Here is an 18,374-nt window from a genome sequence, read left to right as displayed (position 1 = left end):
TCACTACATTTAATTCACCTGAGTTTTCCATGGTGATTTCCAAGTACTTTTGACTCTTAACACCAGCATGCCAATTACTTGGAGAGAAATGTTACTTTCTAATTATGTGGCCAGTGAATAGTTAGCTGATCATTAGGCCAACTGATATGCAAAGCCACACTAATAAACACCATGAAAAATTAAGAACTTCCTAAGACAGTCCCTCAGGAGACTGCTCATACATACAGATGAGGGGGTGGGCACATGTTTCCTCAACACTGCAAAATCAGAAATGTCACAGAGTATACAGAAGGGAGGGGCTGCTTTTGGCCAGATCCTTCTGGAAGATGAAGTGCATGAACCAAACACTGACCTAAATCATACCCAGGTGATATCTCTGGCCCCTCTACAGATGAGACTGCTAAGCTGAGATGGACTGGGGGTGTTCTAAGAATACATGTGATGTCAGCAGTTCTACTGTTGACAGTGAGACAAAGATTTTGTCTCCAATGCCAATACTAATCAGCTCAGGTGAATCCTTGATTGACACATGAAGAGATTTTTTTTCTAGGAGTCAGTCAAAAGTGTACCAATGCAGTTTTTCTGAACATATCATGGAGGATGGTTTTGCTCTTCTTCCCCCAAACCACAGCCCGCAGTGCCAGCAGAAGAAGTTATTTAAACACTATATTTGCTTTAGATAAACCATATCGAAAGGGACATTGTTTTAGAAATTATCATCCATGGGCCTGCAGATGTGGCTTGGTTGGCAGAGTACTTGACTAGAGCTCTTGGTTCCTTGGGTGCAGTCAGCAGCATCATATAAGTCAGGTATTTTGGTGCACATCTGTAATCCCAGCTTTTGGGATGGAGATATTAGGTTCAGAAATTCAAGGTATTCATGGATTACAAAGCCTATTCAAAGACATCGTGGGTACATAAGATCCCACCTCAAAAAAAATTTGCCATAGGTGATCCTTTAGCCTCATTTTCTTTGCCTTCTCTCCCCCTCCTCTTGCCTTCCAAAGTGTACAGTTACTGGCACATTTCTGCTGGCGATTCAGTCATGCACTTAACCCTAGAAGAAGAGCTTATGATGTTAGTGAAGCCTAGTTCTGGAGATATCCATGACATTATTTCAAGAAACATCTAGATGCCAAGGCTCTACCTTAATCAATGTGTAAATGCCTCATTGAACCTGTAATAGGAGTGTTTGCTAGATACTGCTGAAAACCCTACAGTCACCATCATGCTGTGAGTATGTGGTTGAATGATGGTAGACTGACTGAAGCCCTACAGCCACCATGATGCTCTATCTGATTGTGTGTGGTTGAATGATGGTGGATTGACTGAAGCCTTAAAGCTGTGAGTCAAAATAAATAACTTGGGCAGACAAGAAGGCATAAAAGGTAGCAAGCTTGTTGCCACACTGTAAGCAGACTTCCAGTTCTGTAATTCACATGGTTTAAGGATAGAACCAGTTCTGCAAGTTGTCTTCTGACCTCCATACACATGCTATGACATCCATATACAAATATGCCATGACAAACACCCCACACACATCCTATGACACACAACACATGCCAACACACACACACATGCCATGACACCCATACACACATATCATGACACATACCCCTATACATACTTGCCATGACTTCCATACATGCACATGCCATGACACACACCCATATACACATATGCCATGACATACACCAATACACAAACAAGCCATGACATACACACACCTGCACATACATGCCCTGATACATAGCCAGACACACACATGCATGACATACACATGTTCACTTGCATACAAAAATAAAATCTAAATGTTCCTCTCTTGAACTTGATTTCAGATATTTCTGTCACTGAGAATTGACTAATGATTCACATGATTTGGCTACATAGGCCAGTACAGGCTTCTGTGCCCTGTGTGCTGTTTTCTAAGAAAAGCAACTTTGTCTGGGTTTCTGTGCCCAAGGAAGCTGGTTCTTGGAAGGTTTACAAAGGTCCATTACACTTGGGAATTTGGGACCTGTAACAGGGGTTGCCTCCTTCTTCTCCTGCTGGTGGATATCAAGCAGAGCAGAAATCCAGTTCATTTGTCATCTTTTCCTCTAGAGAGGGTGGTCATCCATTCACCCGCATAGACCTTTGTTGACATGCTTTTGCCTTTAGATCTGGTACAGAACCCTCTCTCTGACCTGTTGTGTTCTGCTCTGAGTAAGAGAGACCTCTTTTTATTTCCCTACAGCCTTGTTTTTAGCACCAGCAGTCTCTCTAGGATGGCATGATCCACCAGCAAGTGCTGATCAGAAGCAGTCCTTTCCTTGAAGAAGTCAAACATCTGTCTTCCCACTGTGGTCACAACTTCTCTGTGAAAACACCCCATGATTTTCTCAGAAGTATTTAGTCTATCTGTTGGTCGGCTGAATGTGGCATCTCCATTCTGGGCCATGTTTCCCTCATAAGCAAGCTACTCTCAGCTGTGTTTACTGAGTTTACCTGGGCCAACAGGGCCCTTTCCCTGGAGACATACTGTGGCAATTGGAGATGACTATATTTTAACAAAGACAGATACAAGCAAGGTTTGCTACCATCCATGTACAAAAGTGCAGGCTTTTGTATAAGGCCTTTGTCAATCAAGGCCCTTTTGCTCCTAAGGGGACATTTGGCAATGTTGAGAGATAATAATTTTTGTCACCACTAAAGAGATGCTGCTGACACCTAGTGGGAACAAACCGAGGCTTTGTGTCCTTTAAGTCACAGAATGCATACCCCTGCCCTCAGCAAAGAGTTATCTAATCCTTGGGTATCATGTGTTGCATTTGAGGAGGGAGGAAGGGGGTCTGAGTTTGGCTTTCAACACCCACATCTGGCAGCTCGCAACTGCCTGCAACTCCTTCTCTAGAGGATCCAAACCCTCTGGCCTCTGTGGACATCTGAGCTCAAGTATACACACCCACTCCCTTTATATAATTTTAAATGAATTAAATCTTTAAAAAAAGAAGGGGGAGGGAGCTTGACAGAGGGGATGTATAAAAATGTAAAATAACAAATTAAAAAGAAAAATAATAACAAGATAAACAACATTAAATTGCTGCCAGCTTTAATATAAAACTTAAAATAGTTTCAGTAAAAGTTTCTGGAGAATTTTTGCAGCCTTCCAATGAAGTCAATTAGCACTTAATAACTCATTTAATTTGTGATTAGCTATTATTTCTCAGCAGTCACTGCAGAAATGTAGAGTTTTCTACCTCAAAACTCATCTTCCAACATAATAAAGTATTTATGAATCCTAAATTTAACAGTCAATGATGCTGACATAATGTTGTATTTTGGAGAAATGTAATTAAGCAGTTATTAATTTTGACTTTATCGCCTGAAATATCAGAGGCCATCTCCTTTTGATTCTCAAACTTCAAACATGAATGGATGCCCTTGGAAACTGGAAGGATCTCACCGACCTGTAGAATCAGGTGAATGAAATAAACTTTAACTCATTTGTCCTTGACCTACTTAATTGGAAAATGACTTAAGTGATGCATTGGAGGCCAGTGGGTGTACATCATTTGTTTTAATGTGTCCATAAGAACAGCAAATCTGCCCACCCCATAGGGCTGGTCAGACCTTTTTCACAGTGCTTGCAAATTTTCTGCTGTTCACTGGTGCCATCTCCTTTCCCACAAAGTGCTGAAGACATTAAATGCAGCACTCTGCCCTTATCTCTGGCCATTCTGTCCTCATCTGTTCTACATAGCCTTCTGTGTTACCTAGATTCATAAACCTAGCATGTTGGCATTGGGCCACTCCATCAAGAATACTCTTGGTGCCTGTGGAGACAATATAGTCTGTGAAGTCCCTGAGGAATAAGCATGAGCCCCAATGTCCACATGAATTAAAGTGGTGCATGATGGCATGTTATTGTAATCCCAGTGATTGAGAGACAGAGAAGATGATCCTTGGATCTCAGTGACCAACTAGTTTAGCTGCTGACCTTCAGTGTCTGTGAAGAAAGCTTGTCACAATAAAGAAACAAATAAACACACAAATAAAGGCAAATGATAGAGGAAAACATCCAATGTCCAACCTCCACATTCACATGCTCATCTAGACCTGCAGAAGCACACATTTCTGAACATGTACATGGACCACACACACGCGCGCATGCACACACACACACACACACACACGAGAGAGAGAGAGACAGAGAGAGAGACAGAGAGAGACAGAGAGAGAGACAGAGAGACAGAGAGAGGGGGGGTGAAGGAGAGAGATCTTACAGGGTTGTCACATCTTTCTTTGAGATATATTGTCCTTTCTGAGAAATGCCACTTCTGAGAGGTCTTCCTTGATTTATCCAGCTCAGCATAGAGTTAGATTGGCCTTCAGGCATGCATTCAGCACCACAAAATGACAGCTTGACCTGTATGATTCTTTTATTAAGAAAAACTTTATCACTTAATGTGTTCAAAATTATAAAGAATGAGTGTATGCCACTTTCTCCAGTGTCTTCTGTGCTTAGAAAAATGCTTGCTTTTCATTGGGTTGGGGAGACATGTTCCGTGTTGGAAAAATGAATGAATGAGTGACCGAATGAATGAACAAATGAATATGGTTTGAATAATCTTAAGAAAATCTCTGTGAGAGCCCTTAGGACATCATCTGCTCACTTATGAATGGCCTTGATCTCAGGATCCAGTGAGTTATCTGTGGAATCACACAAAGGATGTGACTACAGGAAATAAGCAGGCTGTTGTCAGGAACATTTCCAGTTGAGTCTTGTCAGCCTAGGTTAGACATCCCAGGCTAGGACCTAGGGTATCCAGAACTGGTATGTCATCTCTATTTCTCCATGGCAACACTGATGCAGAACATCCCCTGCGTTTTGAACATTGTAGTTTATGGTGGCAGATAGTGCAGAGTATTCCCAGTGAAACCTGGTGGGTGTTGCCCTTTTTGTGCTCACCTCTGTCCATTGTTTTCCCAAAGCTTTGATGTTTATGCTTTAAATATGTTAAAGGAAGCTTGATTTTGAAGGTCTGGAGCTGTCCAGTCTCACATGCCCCATCCAGACAGGGCTGCTTTGTCAGCTGGACTGATGCTGAGCCTGTTCATTAGAATGCTTTTATTTGTAGATGGCACATATTAACTCAAATGTTTTCAGGTAATAGACACATTGGTTGGTCTTGAACAGCTAAAAGCCATCCAGATATAGACCTGAGTAGAGCTATGCTCAACATATAAGCAATGAACTCATGTGGACACTTAAAAATGCACTCCTGATACAGTGGTGCATATGTCAATAATCATAGAGTTTAACAAGTCAAGGAGGATCCCTGGAGCTGTCTGGCAGCCAGTCTAGACAAAACATGCTCCCTATTCAGGGAGAGGCCCTGTCTCAAAATATAAGGTGGAGAGTGATTGATGAAGATGCTTAATGTTGACCTCTGACATTCAACAAACATGTACACATATACACACATACGACAAAAGTCCAGAGGTACTGTTAGAATCAAGAGATGATCTTCCCTCCTTCATTTTTCCATTCTCCACTCTCTTCTGTGTAGTATTTATCTCCTCCTTTTGTTATGTTTCTCTCTCTTTCTTCCTTGGGTATGTCACCTTCTCCTTCCCACTTTTTCTTTCTCATTTGGATTTCTCCATATGATTGAGGGTGGACATTTGAAAGCCAGGCATTTGTTTCTTTTGCTCAAAAATCCAGATGGACTTGAAGGGTCTCCTTTCCTGATTGCTTCATCAAAAGTCCAAGTAATCAGTGCTAGGAGAACAGCTCAATGGTAAGCCTGAGGTCCTCAGTTCAAATCCCTAGCCCCCTCTTAAATGTCAGACATGACTGCACTTTCTGAGAACTCCAGTATTTCAAGGCAGAGACAGGTAGACCCTAGAAGCTTGCTGGCCTTCCAAACAGCCTAGCTGAAATAGATAGTTTCAGTGAGAGACACTGTCTCAGAAGGCATCTACCTCTTCCATCCACATGTGCAGACATTCAACACACATACACACACACATACACACACACGCACACACACACATACACACACACACAGAGATAGAGAGACAGACATACACACACAGAGAGACACACATACACATAGACACATGCACAGACAAACATACATATAAACACACAGACACACATATGCATAGATACACACACACACACACACACACACACACACACACACACAGACACTCTCACTGAGAACATACACACAGTTCCAGCAATGGCTTTGATTGGTTCTATAATACATCAGGCATGGTGTATTTTGATTTGGCCAGACCTGAGTAGTATGTTGCATCATGATCAGGTATTAATGTCCCCTGAGCCAGGTATTACGAGACTGGGAGAGGAGCGGGTCCATGACCAAGTGACTTGCTAACACCCAAGGAGGGAGAAGGAAGCAGATAAAAGCTGAATGCCTGCCGCATCCCTTTGCTGTTGTGTTCTGGGGGAGCAGCTCATACTAGCCCCTGTATATGAGCAGCACTCAGTCAATCTAGGAAATAACAGGAGCTTTATTAGATCCCATTTCATTTTGTTGCTTTCCTTCAAGTAATTGTGACTGTGGAGAACATCTTGTTACCTGTCTCCTTTTTAATTGGATTTTCTCCATTCTCTGTAACTCCTCGTTGTTTTTCTCCCCACCCTTCTCAGGCTGTTTTGTCAAGGTAACTAGGCATTTTAAATCACAGTGCAATTTCTTCTAGCTCTGAATACTGAACCAAAGTAGTAACTTTTAATAGGTCAATTACATTATTTTTCGGCAGCCTGCTGCAGCCTAATGAAACTGCACTTTAATTAGGTTGGTGTCATGCCAAAATAAATTTTCCATTCCCTATTTGTTTTATTTACTCATTGAAAAGGAGGGGAATCTGCAAATAATAGGATTGGAAAATGGTAGAGGCTAATCAGGCTGGCTGAACTTGGTAGGGAAAGGTGATTACATCGTGGTCAGTGCAGTTGAGAGATTCGAAAGCTAAAAAGCAAATAAGCTAAATAAATAGCAACCTTTAAGACATCAGCATTCAGGATGCCTGTATTTAAAGCACTTTTGGTTTTGTAACAGGGTCTCATGTAGCTGAGGTTGGCTTTGAACTGAATCTATAGCCAAGGATGATCTTGAAATTTTCATCCTCCTGCCTCCACCTTTCCAGTTCTGGGATTAGGTATGTACCACCATGCCTTGCTTATGTGATGCTACAGACCAAACACTGGGCTTTGTCCATGCGTTCACTCTGCCCAGATTAAGGTTTGATTCATTGATGACTGATTGATTGGTACATTATTTGTAGCTGCCATGGTGCACATGTGGACAAAGGACTACTTGTTGGAGTTGGTTCTTTCCTTCCACCATGTGGGTTCTGGGTATTGAACTCAGGTTGTCCATCTTGATAGCAAGCACCACTACTCATCACACTGTCCCAATGCTCTCTTTCTTTAAAGTGACTCACAATGTTGACAGTCTATTCTAATTGAAATGTAGTTAATCCAGAGTCCACTGATGTGTTTTGTGAACCTACTGCACATGGCAGTCACTGTAACCTATATTAACATCTACCTGAGTGGATTAGGAATCTTGAGACATGGTTTTAGACCTCAGCAAAGGTGACATCTTGGGGAAATCAAACACTGCATGTAATATTTGGATGTCAAGTAGCCAAGAACATGGGAACAGCTTCTTGAGCTGCCTACTCCTTTTAAGTTGTGATATCTAAGACCATCACTAGCTGCTTCCTGGTCGACCTTCTGTCTATGCCTGACAAGAATGGTTATCCACCACAGCCAGAACCATATGGTATGGATCATGAAGGGATGGGAATGAGGTCCGGGGTTTCCCAGCCTCCTCTAGGGGATCACCTGCCTGTGGGATGCAAATTTAACTAAAGATAAATATGCGGGACTTCAAATCATAGGCCTTTTAAAATCAGGAAAAATGTTTATTGTGTAGTGTGCAAAGCAGACAGTATCAGAATATGTGAAAGATGGAAGTGGAAAGAGACACACTCATGGTAGAAGGGGATAGGCAGGAAGAGGGACACGAGAGGATGGGTGGTACGGGAAGATCAAGAAAAGCTAAGTATGAAAATACCACAAGGAAAGATTATACGGTGATTATAAGCCTAAATTACCTTCTTAAGAAGATAAGGAGAATCAAGAATGCTGAGAAGATGACTGGGGGCTTAGCTCAATGGTAGAGCACCATCCGTATGTACAAGGCACTGGGTCCAATCTTCAGCAGTGCAAAAGTGAGTGGACAGGACCTACTGAGATGGCCCTGTTGGTAAGGTGCTTGCTGTGCAGTCATGAGAAACCAGAGTCCCATCACCAGCACTGACTTAAAACAGCAGGCATAGTACCACACCCTGCTGAGAGGTCGGGATAAGTGAATTTCCGAGACCTTCCGGCTACTCAACCCAGCCAAGTCAGTGATCCCTACATTCAATGAGAGAACCTTTCTCAAAAGAAAGGAAAGCAAAACACCCGCAACAACAATATGGATGTCTCCTGAGGTATGAAATGTGATTCCCAGGCCCAGAGTTAAATTTCAGCCTCCATGAACAGGCACACATATGGGTACACACCTATACAGGGATGCGAACACAGACATGGAAATATGAAGTAGTAAAGGGATGAATGCCTAGAAGACTGGTAACAAAAGAGCAAAGCCAGCCAAGTTCCCAGGCAGAGACCCCTGGTGGTGACTTTGTGGGTGTCCCACTTTCCCTAATGGAGAAGGGCCCAGATTCTCTCAAATTCTGTTTCTAGTGGTTAGAAGGCCATTCTCAGCTTTCCTTGTAAAAGGAAAGGAAGACTTTCAGTGGTGTGTTCTTGGCCGTTTTCCTAGGCTTCTCTCAGGTGTGATCATCATTTGTCCTGTCCTAGGGAATTGAAAACCCTGATCATCACATATGCGGAATAATAGGAAAGTCAGTCCACAGTCTGCTGCCATTATGCCCTTTAATCACCCACATGCATGAGCCCTGGAGCTCCCCTCACAGTGATATAATATTTCAGCCTGTCTCTTCCAAGCTTGGCTTTTACTGTGACTGTTTTTCATTCCTTTTGAATAGGACCATAGGTCCTCTGTGTTGTGCTCAAAAGAGACATTTTATCTTTCATTTTTCATCTTGACATGTCTTGGGAGTCCCTCACCTCTGTGATGCAGAGTCCTGTCTAATTCCCTGAGATGCCGGTGTGGGCCTTCATGGGCCATGAAGAGACCTGGCTTGAATGCCAGTTAGATCAAAGACGCCGACTTCCTCTGCTCTGGGGAATGATGCTGTAAACAGTGTGCTTATTCAGAATGACAAATACTTGCTCTCTTCATCGTGTAGCTTCCTATAGTTCAGAGAGAGTCAAAAGAGGGCTGCCCTTGCTGCCCATTGCTACAGACATAATTTGGATCTTTTCATTTGTGTTCTCTGATGTTCAGGCATTTGGAATCAGAGTCTGTGCTTGCAACTGGAAAGTTCTTGGGAAATTTGTACCTATGTATATGTGATGGTGTAGCTAGAGCATAAAGCAGACCTGGCATTTCCATTGTCTCCTAATTAAAGTGTTTCTACATAGCTTGACAAGCAGAGTTCTATTGTGAGAACTGTGGGATGTATTTTTCAAACAACCAAAATCATATGTGGGAGTCTATGAAACGCATACTCACTGTACTTTAATAATAAACAGCTCTATGCACCTGGAAATGCATAATCATCTGCTTAGAAATCCATTGTCAAAAGCAATGTGTGTGATGATTCATTCAGATGACTAGAGTCAGGAGGATGTGGTGGCTATAAGTATGCAAGGATGACACAATTGGAAAATCCTAATCCACTCAGGCAGACAGAAGAGATGATTTGCTACTCTCTTTGGCAGCCCTTTCTTTGCTTTCAGAGTTCTGTGTCCTGTGTATAGATACAGAAAGACACGGACTCCATCTGGGGAGAAGTCTGGGCAGATGTAAGTTTCAGATCATCAAGAAATACCTAACATGTTCAAGGAAGGCCTTCTATGCTTAATGAGATTGTGATTCAAAAGTCAAACAAACTAAAACCTGAACCAAATTGGAATAATTCTGAACTGTCTACAGAGTCTGAAGAGATGAGTTGGTAGTGCAAGCATAAGGATTTGAATTCAGAATCCCCAGCACCCAGACAACAAAGCAGGGATGGTAATAATGCACCAGTCATCTTCACATTGGAGAGGTGAAGACAGGTGAATGGCTCGGGCTTGCTGGCCAGCCATTCTTGCCTATTGTTGAGTTACAGGTTCAATGAGAGACTAAGTCTCAGAATTACAATGGAGAAGTACAGTGGAAGATGCCCCAAATTGACCTCTGACCTCCAAACACATGCATTTATATACATACATGCCCACACATGAGCACACATGAATGTAACTATTAATTAACTCTTCATGGCATTTGCCCATTGTTATAATTGGATGTCTCATGAATTTTTCACTCTATATTTTTATGCTTTCTCTCCACACTAGGGCTATACAAACACCTTGAACCAGCTTAAGAAGAAAGTGTTAAATAATGGGATGGGGACATCTTGTTATAGAGCTGATGTAGGTCAAGGTCCAATCCAAGTGTTCAAATGATGTCACAAAGAAGGCCTCCTGCTTCTAACACCGCTCTGTGTTCAAAAGTTATTTCCTCAATATGGTAAGATGGCTGCCTTCAGGTCCTGTCACACATAGATTACACATTCACACAAGCAGGTAAAACACTCATATATGTAAGAATGTAAAATAAAAATAAGTGTATTATTAAAAAAGATTTCATCTCTCTAGTACAAGTTTTCAGATATTTAATGTCCTTCTTCTAAGAGATCTCTAGTTAACTTTCACATCCAGACTGATGAGCAGTTTGTATGGGATGCAACACAAGGATTTGTCTCCATACCAGTACCATTTTTCCAATAGATCATTCTTACCATTGTATTTTGTAGGCAATTCCAATCCTTTTCAACACTAGGTTCCTGTTTGGGATGTATCACTTAGGTAATTCAAATATGTAAGGTGTGTTCATTTTCCCATGTGGAAAAAAGTGCACTTTTTACCAAGGAAGACTACTTCCTTTGTGTTCCTTTTCTCGTGTCACTTGGCATCATCTTTCACTTGGCTGGATGAGTTGCATATTTGTCAGTGAGGATGAGGAGGCTGGGTGGGAACACAACCTGATTTCCAGAAGTCTTGTTCATATGTTGTGTACGCATGACTCAAATAATCGTATGGAATATACTGACTGTGCTGAAATATTTTGATTTGTGTATCTGTTATATGTCTCTTCTTTGCGATACATAAACCCATGTCTACTCATCTCATGTGGGGTACAGAAAACAGACCAAAAAAACTATTTTACCCATGTCGAGCTTGGTAAATTGGTTGTCTGTTATGATTACATGGAGGGGTATGGGTGAGGGGTAACTTACAGGACCATGGATGACTTAAGGCAGCTGCATTACTAAGACGCTACTCTAGCACAGCAATGACTAGAGTATCTACACTGTGGGAGCTCTAGGAAGGATGTGCAGCAGCCTCCCAGGTGGACTGAATCCACTCCAACAGTCCTAGCTTAGGTATGAACCTTGTAAGTATTAGGGCCTTCTCAGTCTTACGAGTTTTGTCAGTGTTCTGAATCTGGTGAAGTTTCATTTATAAGAGGGAATGCTTCTATTTAGAGGAGATAGCTACCCAAAGATGTCTTAGCCAACCTCTAGGCAAGGCCAGTTTTCTTCTTAACTGTGTATCCTGCCTGTGTGTCTGTATATTCTGCTCCTGCAGATTAAACCATCCATAGACTGAAAAAACTTATTGAAAAATAATGCATTTATACTGAGCAAGCATAGATTATTTTTCTTGTCATTACCCCCCAAGGAAACAGTGCATGTGTTTTATTTATCTTTAAACTATTCTAAGTCTTTTACAAACAATTAAAATCTGCAGAAGGTTGCACAGAAATTACTTAATGGATTTAGGTATCCATAGATTAATTATCTATAGATGGGGTTGAGGTTGGGGCCCTTTATGGATAGTAAAGTACATCCAAATATGGACACACACACACACACACACACACACACATACACTTCCCATGGGGAACAATTCACTTCTAGCTGAGAATTAGTAATGTAAATAAATATGAATATGTGGAGGCATATAGATAAATAGATGTACACATAAAGATATACCCATAACACATTCATACATGCATACAGTTCTAAATTAAGCAGTTGATGGTACTATTTTATGAATGAATTGAATTCTTAAGAGGAGAATATCTTGGAGAACTCTTTTAAATTTCCAAAATACATGATTTTTCTTTCTCCTTCCTTTTAGCTGCTGGTTAACAAAACTGCCATTAAGATTGATGTATTATTTTTTCTTACTTACATCATTTCTGTTAAATATAACCTAGCAATTTTTATGAATCATTACAGAAAATTTTCCTGTCTCCATATAGATGTCAGCATACAAGCATAGCCTGGGAATTAGCTATACAATTTTTCACCCAGACAGTCACTGTGTAGTGAGGTTAGTTGTATGGCCCCAAAACCTTCCTAGCTTTTCCTTTCCTTTGTCAATTTGCCATCCAAGAAAGCAAGACCCTCACTGCTATAGCCTTCTTTGAAACAAACCAGTAAGTTGTAGCAGGCAAGGAGCCAGGACTGTAAGGGCAAACTATGGTACAGGCTTCTCTCAGTCTAAAAGGAGTGAACTATGTTTGGAGAGAGTACACACCCAAGCATGAGGACTTGGGTTTGATCTATGTAACCTATCTAAAAATGATGGGTATTGTGGCATGCACTTTTAATCTTGGTGCTGAATATGTGGCGACAAGACCCTCACCCCCAGCTTGCCTGCCGGCCAGCCTAGAAAAATAGCTAGTCAGTTCTAGGCTAGTGAGAGACCCTGTCACAATAAACAATAGAGAGCACCCCTTTGGCTTCTGTATGTACAGGTTTACATGTTCTTGCACACTCATACACAGACATACACCTGTAAATGCACACGCACACTTATGTAGGCACACACAGAGCATGCTACTACAGGAGCCTACCTTTCCCTGTGCCATATACCATCTGCATCTTTAGAAAGTGATATGTGGGGGTATCATAGTTTTGTGGGTATCAGGCTTGAGACTCCTGAAGGCAAAAATCAGTTGGACTTGCTGTGTGCAACAGAAGACTAGAAGGAACTTGCGTTCTTCAGTACATCATAAGGTCACAGTGAAACCTGGGGCTGCGAGTCCACCTGATTGGTACAGAAAATATACAATAGGTGACTTTATGATTGTGATCTCTGTAGATCAGGCTCATTTTCAGTCAGACACAGTTGTGGTTGGTCACCCAGGACCTCACCATCATCTACCTATGCACATGTGTGTAGCTTATATAATCAGCACATGTGCAGTACATATGCAAATTTTTCTTCACATGTGGTCAAACTCAGTGCTTATTGCACACTTTAAAGATTCAGTTACATGTTAAGACATCTTTGTCAGGACATAAATTTCCAATTAGTATTTCAAATGACTGCATGTTATTTTGTATTATTTACCGACCCAATTTATCTAACCATTATTCTACTAATAAACACTCAGACTTTAATTGATTGGCTATTACAAGTAATGCTGTAGTCTAAATTATACAACTGTTATTCTTGCCATCTTCCCATAATTAATCCTTAGAAAATAAATAGGAAGGCAGCATGTCAGTATTATGTGTGACAGCCTGAACTAAGGAATACACTGAAAGTTCAACATAGGGGGATTTGTTAGTAATAATATATATTATATAATATATTCCAACATTTATAATATACAGTATTACTTACAACCATATATGTGAGTCTATGTACAAATATGTGTAAATATGTGTGTATATACACACACATTTATGTGTATAAATATAGATGTATATTGATAAATCATTACAAGCCATAGTTTTTAAAGAATATTTTTTAAGAATATATTTACTTATTATTTGTTAGTAATATGTATTATTCTATATTACTAGCAATTATGAATGAATATGTACATATGTATAAATGTACATAGATATATCATTACAAGTCATGCTTTTTGAAAATAATCAGTGACACAATAAAAGACTTTTTCAAAAAGTAAAACCATAAACCATGATTGTATTTCATATATTTATAGGCTACCGGGTGACAACTAGCTAAGACCTCTCTCAAGATTGAAAGACTTGTTCTCTCTGGGGGACAAGATGGTGGAGGCCCTGCATTTCTTCAAAGAATCTGACATGAGCTTTTGGTGTTTCAAATGTGACTTCCCTCAGCCACACACCTCTTGTGCACACATCATGTTGTTCATGAGCATCAGGGAACGTGAATAACAGTAGCTGCACTGCTGTCGCTCTGCACTATACTTAAGTAAAGTGGACTTGTGCGACATGAATCCTTTTCATGTTATAGCCTCAGAGTTCTCTCACGGTTTGGTTTCTGCAATCCATGTGGGATGGCAATAGCAGCTCTTTAGAGACTAAACTTGGTATCAGTAACTGGAAGCTATGAAGGGCATCCCAATATCTCCTGGCCCCAGAGTACTTCTAACCAAGAGTTAAATTATGTCTACAACTCACCTACCTCAACATCCCCTGTGCACCTCAGAATAAGAAGGAACCATAAAAACAAGTCAAGTTGTATGTGAGAGAGACTTGTGTGTGTCAGAAGTGGTAAGGGACTGCAGTTTTCACTAACAGAACTCTAGCATGCCTCACCTATTTGGGCTTAGATTTTTTTTCTGTGTAAACAGGCACACCTACACTACATCTCCTTACCAGGCTCTGTAGTTCTATCTAGTGACCATGTGAGAGAATGATTAAGGGAGGGTTTGGAGGTGACTAGACTATTTTGGTACAAATCTTAGTTGCACCCTGCCTCTCCCAAGCTGGGCAAGAAAGTATATTAAGCCTCATGTACTTCTTAGGTCTATTCTTTGCATATCTTGGGCTGCCATCATTTAGTCTGATAACACTTGTAAGACAACTAGGGTATTACTTGAGCAATGTTCCTTCAGTTGATAGTGTGTGTTCTGAAGTGGTATGCAGTGATACTGAACTGGGAGATGCAAGAGCATTGCTGAACATAATCCACATCACATAAGTGCACGAGAAATTTCATTGCATCATTATCTTCCCCTGGAAACCCAGGGACCACAGCATCTTCACATCTTGTAAGGTTAATGGAATAATTTGAGAAGGAATGCTAGGAATCTATTCACTGTCTTTCTGGCATCCGTTTCCTTTTTTGATTCAAATATTTCAGACTCTAGATATCCCCTATGTGGAAGGAAATGGTGATAGGGTGGGAGGCTGGGAGGGACGGTGAGGGGGTACAGGAGGAGGCGAGGGAGAGGGAACTGGGATTGACATGTAAAACAACCTATTTAAAATTAAAATAATAAAAAACAAAAAAACAAATATTTCATATTTTTAAAATTTAAAGTGTGTGTGTGAGAGAGAGAGAGACAGACAGACAGACAGAGACAGAGACAGAGACAGAGACAGAGACAGAGAATGTTCATATGCATTTGGGTGTCTGTAGAGAACAAGACCACAGTCTTGGTTTTCTTAGCTCTTAAATGGTCCAACATCTAAGTTTTTAGAATTTGATCTGTGTTTTTCCCTCCCTCTCAAATTTTTCCTTAAAATTGATGGTACTATGACTGGACAGAGGACTTAGACTGTGAAGTGCTTGCTATTGAAATATAACGACCTGGATTCCATCACCAGAAGCCTTGTTTAAAACAGCAGTGTCAGCTGGTGAGGGCTTGAAACCCATGTGTGAGAGGAGGAGACAGGATGATCCCTGGAGTTCCTGGGCCAGCTGGCCTCGCTTACTTGGCAAGCTCCAGCTAATAAGAGAACCTTTTTGAAAAGGTGACAGGCACCTGAGGAAAGCATTTGAGGTTGGTCTTCTGGCTTACACACACACACACACACACACGTATATATACACATGTGCATATACACACAAAAATGTTCAGTGGTGCTAATGAACATGACATCTGCCAGAGAGAATCATGGGGGCTTCTGTTTCTCTCCATGCTACCTGACCCTCCTCCACCCCACCCCCACTGCCTGCTGCATCCTGTTCCTGCTGAACCACTGGCTGCCAGACAGTCCCGAAGCAGCCCCTCACATGTGCGGTTACAATCATGTCTTATTATAGCTTTCAAAAGACGCCCTCTCATTCTGCACCCTTGTGTTGATAGAGGACTTCTGGCTTTCTGAAAAGAAACAGATAGCACGGTCTCCAAACCCTTTATTTCCTTCAGCTGATAACTGCTCTGGCCAGCGATGAACGGCGCGGTGATTACAAGATGTAATTTACTTCAAAGGACAGCTAATATGACTTCTAAACCTGTCATCAGTTCTGGGGGAAGCAGAGCTGAAACAACGAAAGGGATAAATCTGAATCCACCTAAATATCTTGGTCTGTCTGAATTACAAGTTTCCAGATAGAGTGCTTAGTAAACAGCCTGTTATGAAACATTTGTCCTCTTGGACTCACAACATAAGGAACTAGCATTATATTCTTTTATGTGGATCAAGGACATAGGCAACATAAGAAAAAGAGAAATTCTCTAAAAGGCACTAAACTGCTGCCCCTGTGAATTATACCTGGGGATATTAACTGGGGAATCAGATCTGTAAAACCCTGCTAATACAACTAAACAAAGTCACTCAAGGGATGCCCTGAATCTAAAAAGCGAAGAAAACAGCCCCTTATATGTGATTACAGCCAGAGCTCTGCTCTCTCCCTGCAGAAAGGGCACTGAAGGCAGAGGAGGGAAAGAAGAAAACACTTTAAAACTTTTGTGTCAAAGCAGAAATCACAGAGTAGCAATGGCTTAGGGATTTAAATAACCCTTTTCACCCAATTCTAATGCTTTTGTGTTTTAAATTGAAGAATAGAAAGGCATTAGATACCCAATTTGGGATTTTTTTAAAGATCATGAAATAGAAATCTTTTCTTTTTGCTGAGTGACTAATTGCCCCCGTGTAGGACTCCAGCCTGGGCTCTAACCTGAGAGATAAGTAGGCAGCTTTTAAGCTCTTTAAGGGTTAGTTTGTCCAGGGAGCTTTAGGAACCTTTCTTATTCACTTGGTCATTATTTCAGTTGAGTTGATTTGTAGGTACCTGTCTGAGTTTCATTTATGTTTCTCTGGTTTAAAAAAAAGATAAGGAAACAAAAACCGATAAAGAGCATCTTAAGGGAGAAAGGTTTTGCTTTATCTTTCAGTACCAGGGTAGAGTCCATCAATGTGGGGAAGTGGAGGCAGGGCATGGAGCAACCAATCCTATCACATCCACAATCAAGAGCAAAGAAAAACTAATGAATGCATGCGTATATAGTTCTCAGGGTATTTTCATTTCAATCTTACACAGTTCATAGCCCAGCCCATGAAATGGCACAACCCATGTTCGGGGTAGGTCTTCCCACCTTAGTTAAGCCAACTTTGAAAATCTCCACACCAACCTGACCTAGGGTAGCCTCACTGGGACTCTCTACCCAGTGATTCTGATAGTTAACATGAACCATGACAACAGCATAGCAAGACCCTTTGGCAACCATAAGGCAACCTTTACCTTTGACCTCTATGAGAACCACAAAAAAGAGCTCCATATAAACACATGGAACAATGCAGGATAAAAACATACATGGTCTGTGCCTATTGTCCACACTGGTCTCTGAAGTCAGCTCAGCTTAGATTGAGTACGTTCTTTCTGTCTTCCCTCCCAACACTGGTCCTTAGAGCAAGGTCCCTCTGGACCTCAGCTATACAGAGAGTTGAGAGCAGGTCAACAGCATAGGAATGGCTCCATTGTCTCTTATCTCCCCAGACACATTTGTGGAAACAAAATTAGCAAGGGGCAAAGGCTGGGTTGGTCTTAACCTAAACATGCAAATCTGAAATCTTCCCACAATATCTGTCCTTTGGTGTAGAGAAGGATGCTGAGGAGGGGAGGTGGAGCCACAGTAGGAGTCTTACATAGCAGTGATGCCCCCACAGTAATGTTGCCAGATTGACTCACTTCATTAAAATAAGCAATCCTTCTCTCCCATTATGTTGGCCAGGGGAACCAAAGACTGAAGCTAAATGACCAAGCTTAGCATGAAGAAGGAACAGGTTCCATTTCTTCCCTTTCTCTTCATTGCTCTTTTCCTAAGGTGCTTTTCGGTCATTTGCGTATTTTCTCCTCTTGTCCTTCCTTTCCCCTCCACTACGCCTCCCTCTTCTCTATAGTCCCCTTTCTCCTCTTTCAGACTTCCAAGCCCTTTCTCCTCTCCTTCTCTTTCCTTCCTCCTCTACCCTCCCCATTTGGCACTTATTTC

The 18,374-nt window shown here is 41.3% G+C and overlaps 1 protein-coding gene and 1 long non-coding RNA gene across 4 annotated transcripts in view; both read left to right on the top strand.

Moving 5' to 3' along the window:
- Positions 1-18,374, top strand: part of Rbfox1 (RNA binding fox-1 homolog 1) — a 2,068,553-nt gene that overhangs the window by 1,112,474 nt on the left and 937,705 nt on the right. The gene's annotated exons all lie outside the window — the stretch shown is intronic.
- The window catches only part of LOC110342992, a 62,897-nt gene that overhangs the window by 18,767 nt on the left and 25,756 nt on the right, over positions 1-18,374 (top strand). The window lies entirely within an intron of this gene.

This window comes from Mesocricetus auratus, unplaced genomic scaffold (assembly GCF_017639785.1).
Source record: "Mesocricetus auratus isolate SY011 unplaced genomic scaffold, BCM_Maur_2.0 Super-Scaffold_100007, whole genome shotgun sequence".
Lineage (NCBI taxonomy): Eukaryota > Metazoa > Chordata > Mammalia > Rodentia > Cricetidae > Mesocricetus > Mesocricetus auratus.
The sequence above is the reverse complement of the archived record's forward strand: the minus strand, read 5'-3'. Positions and strand labels throughout refer to the sequence as shown.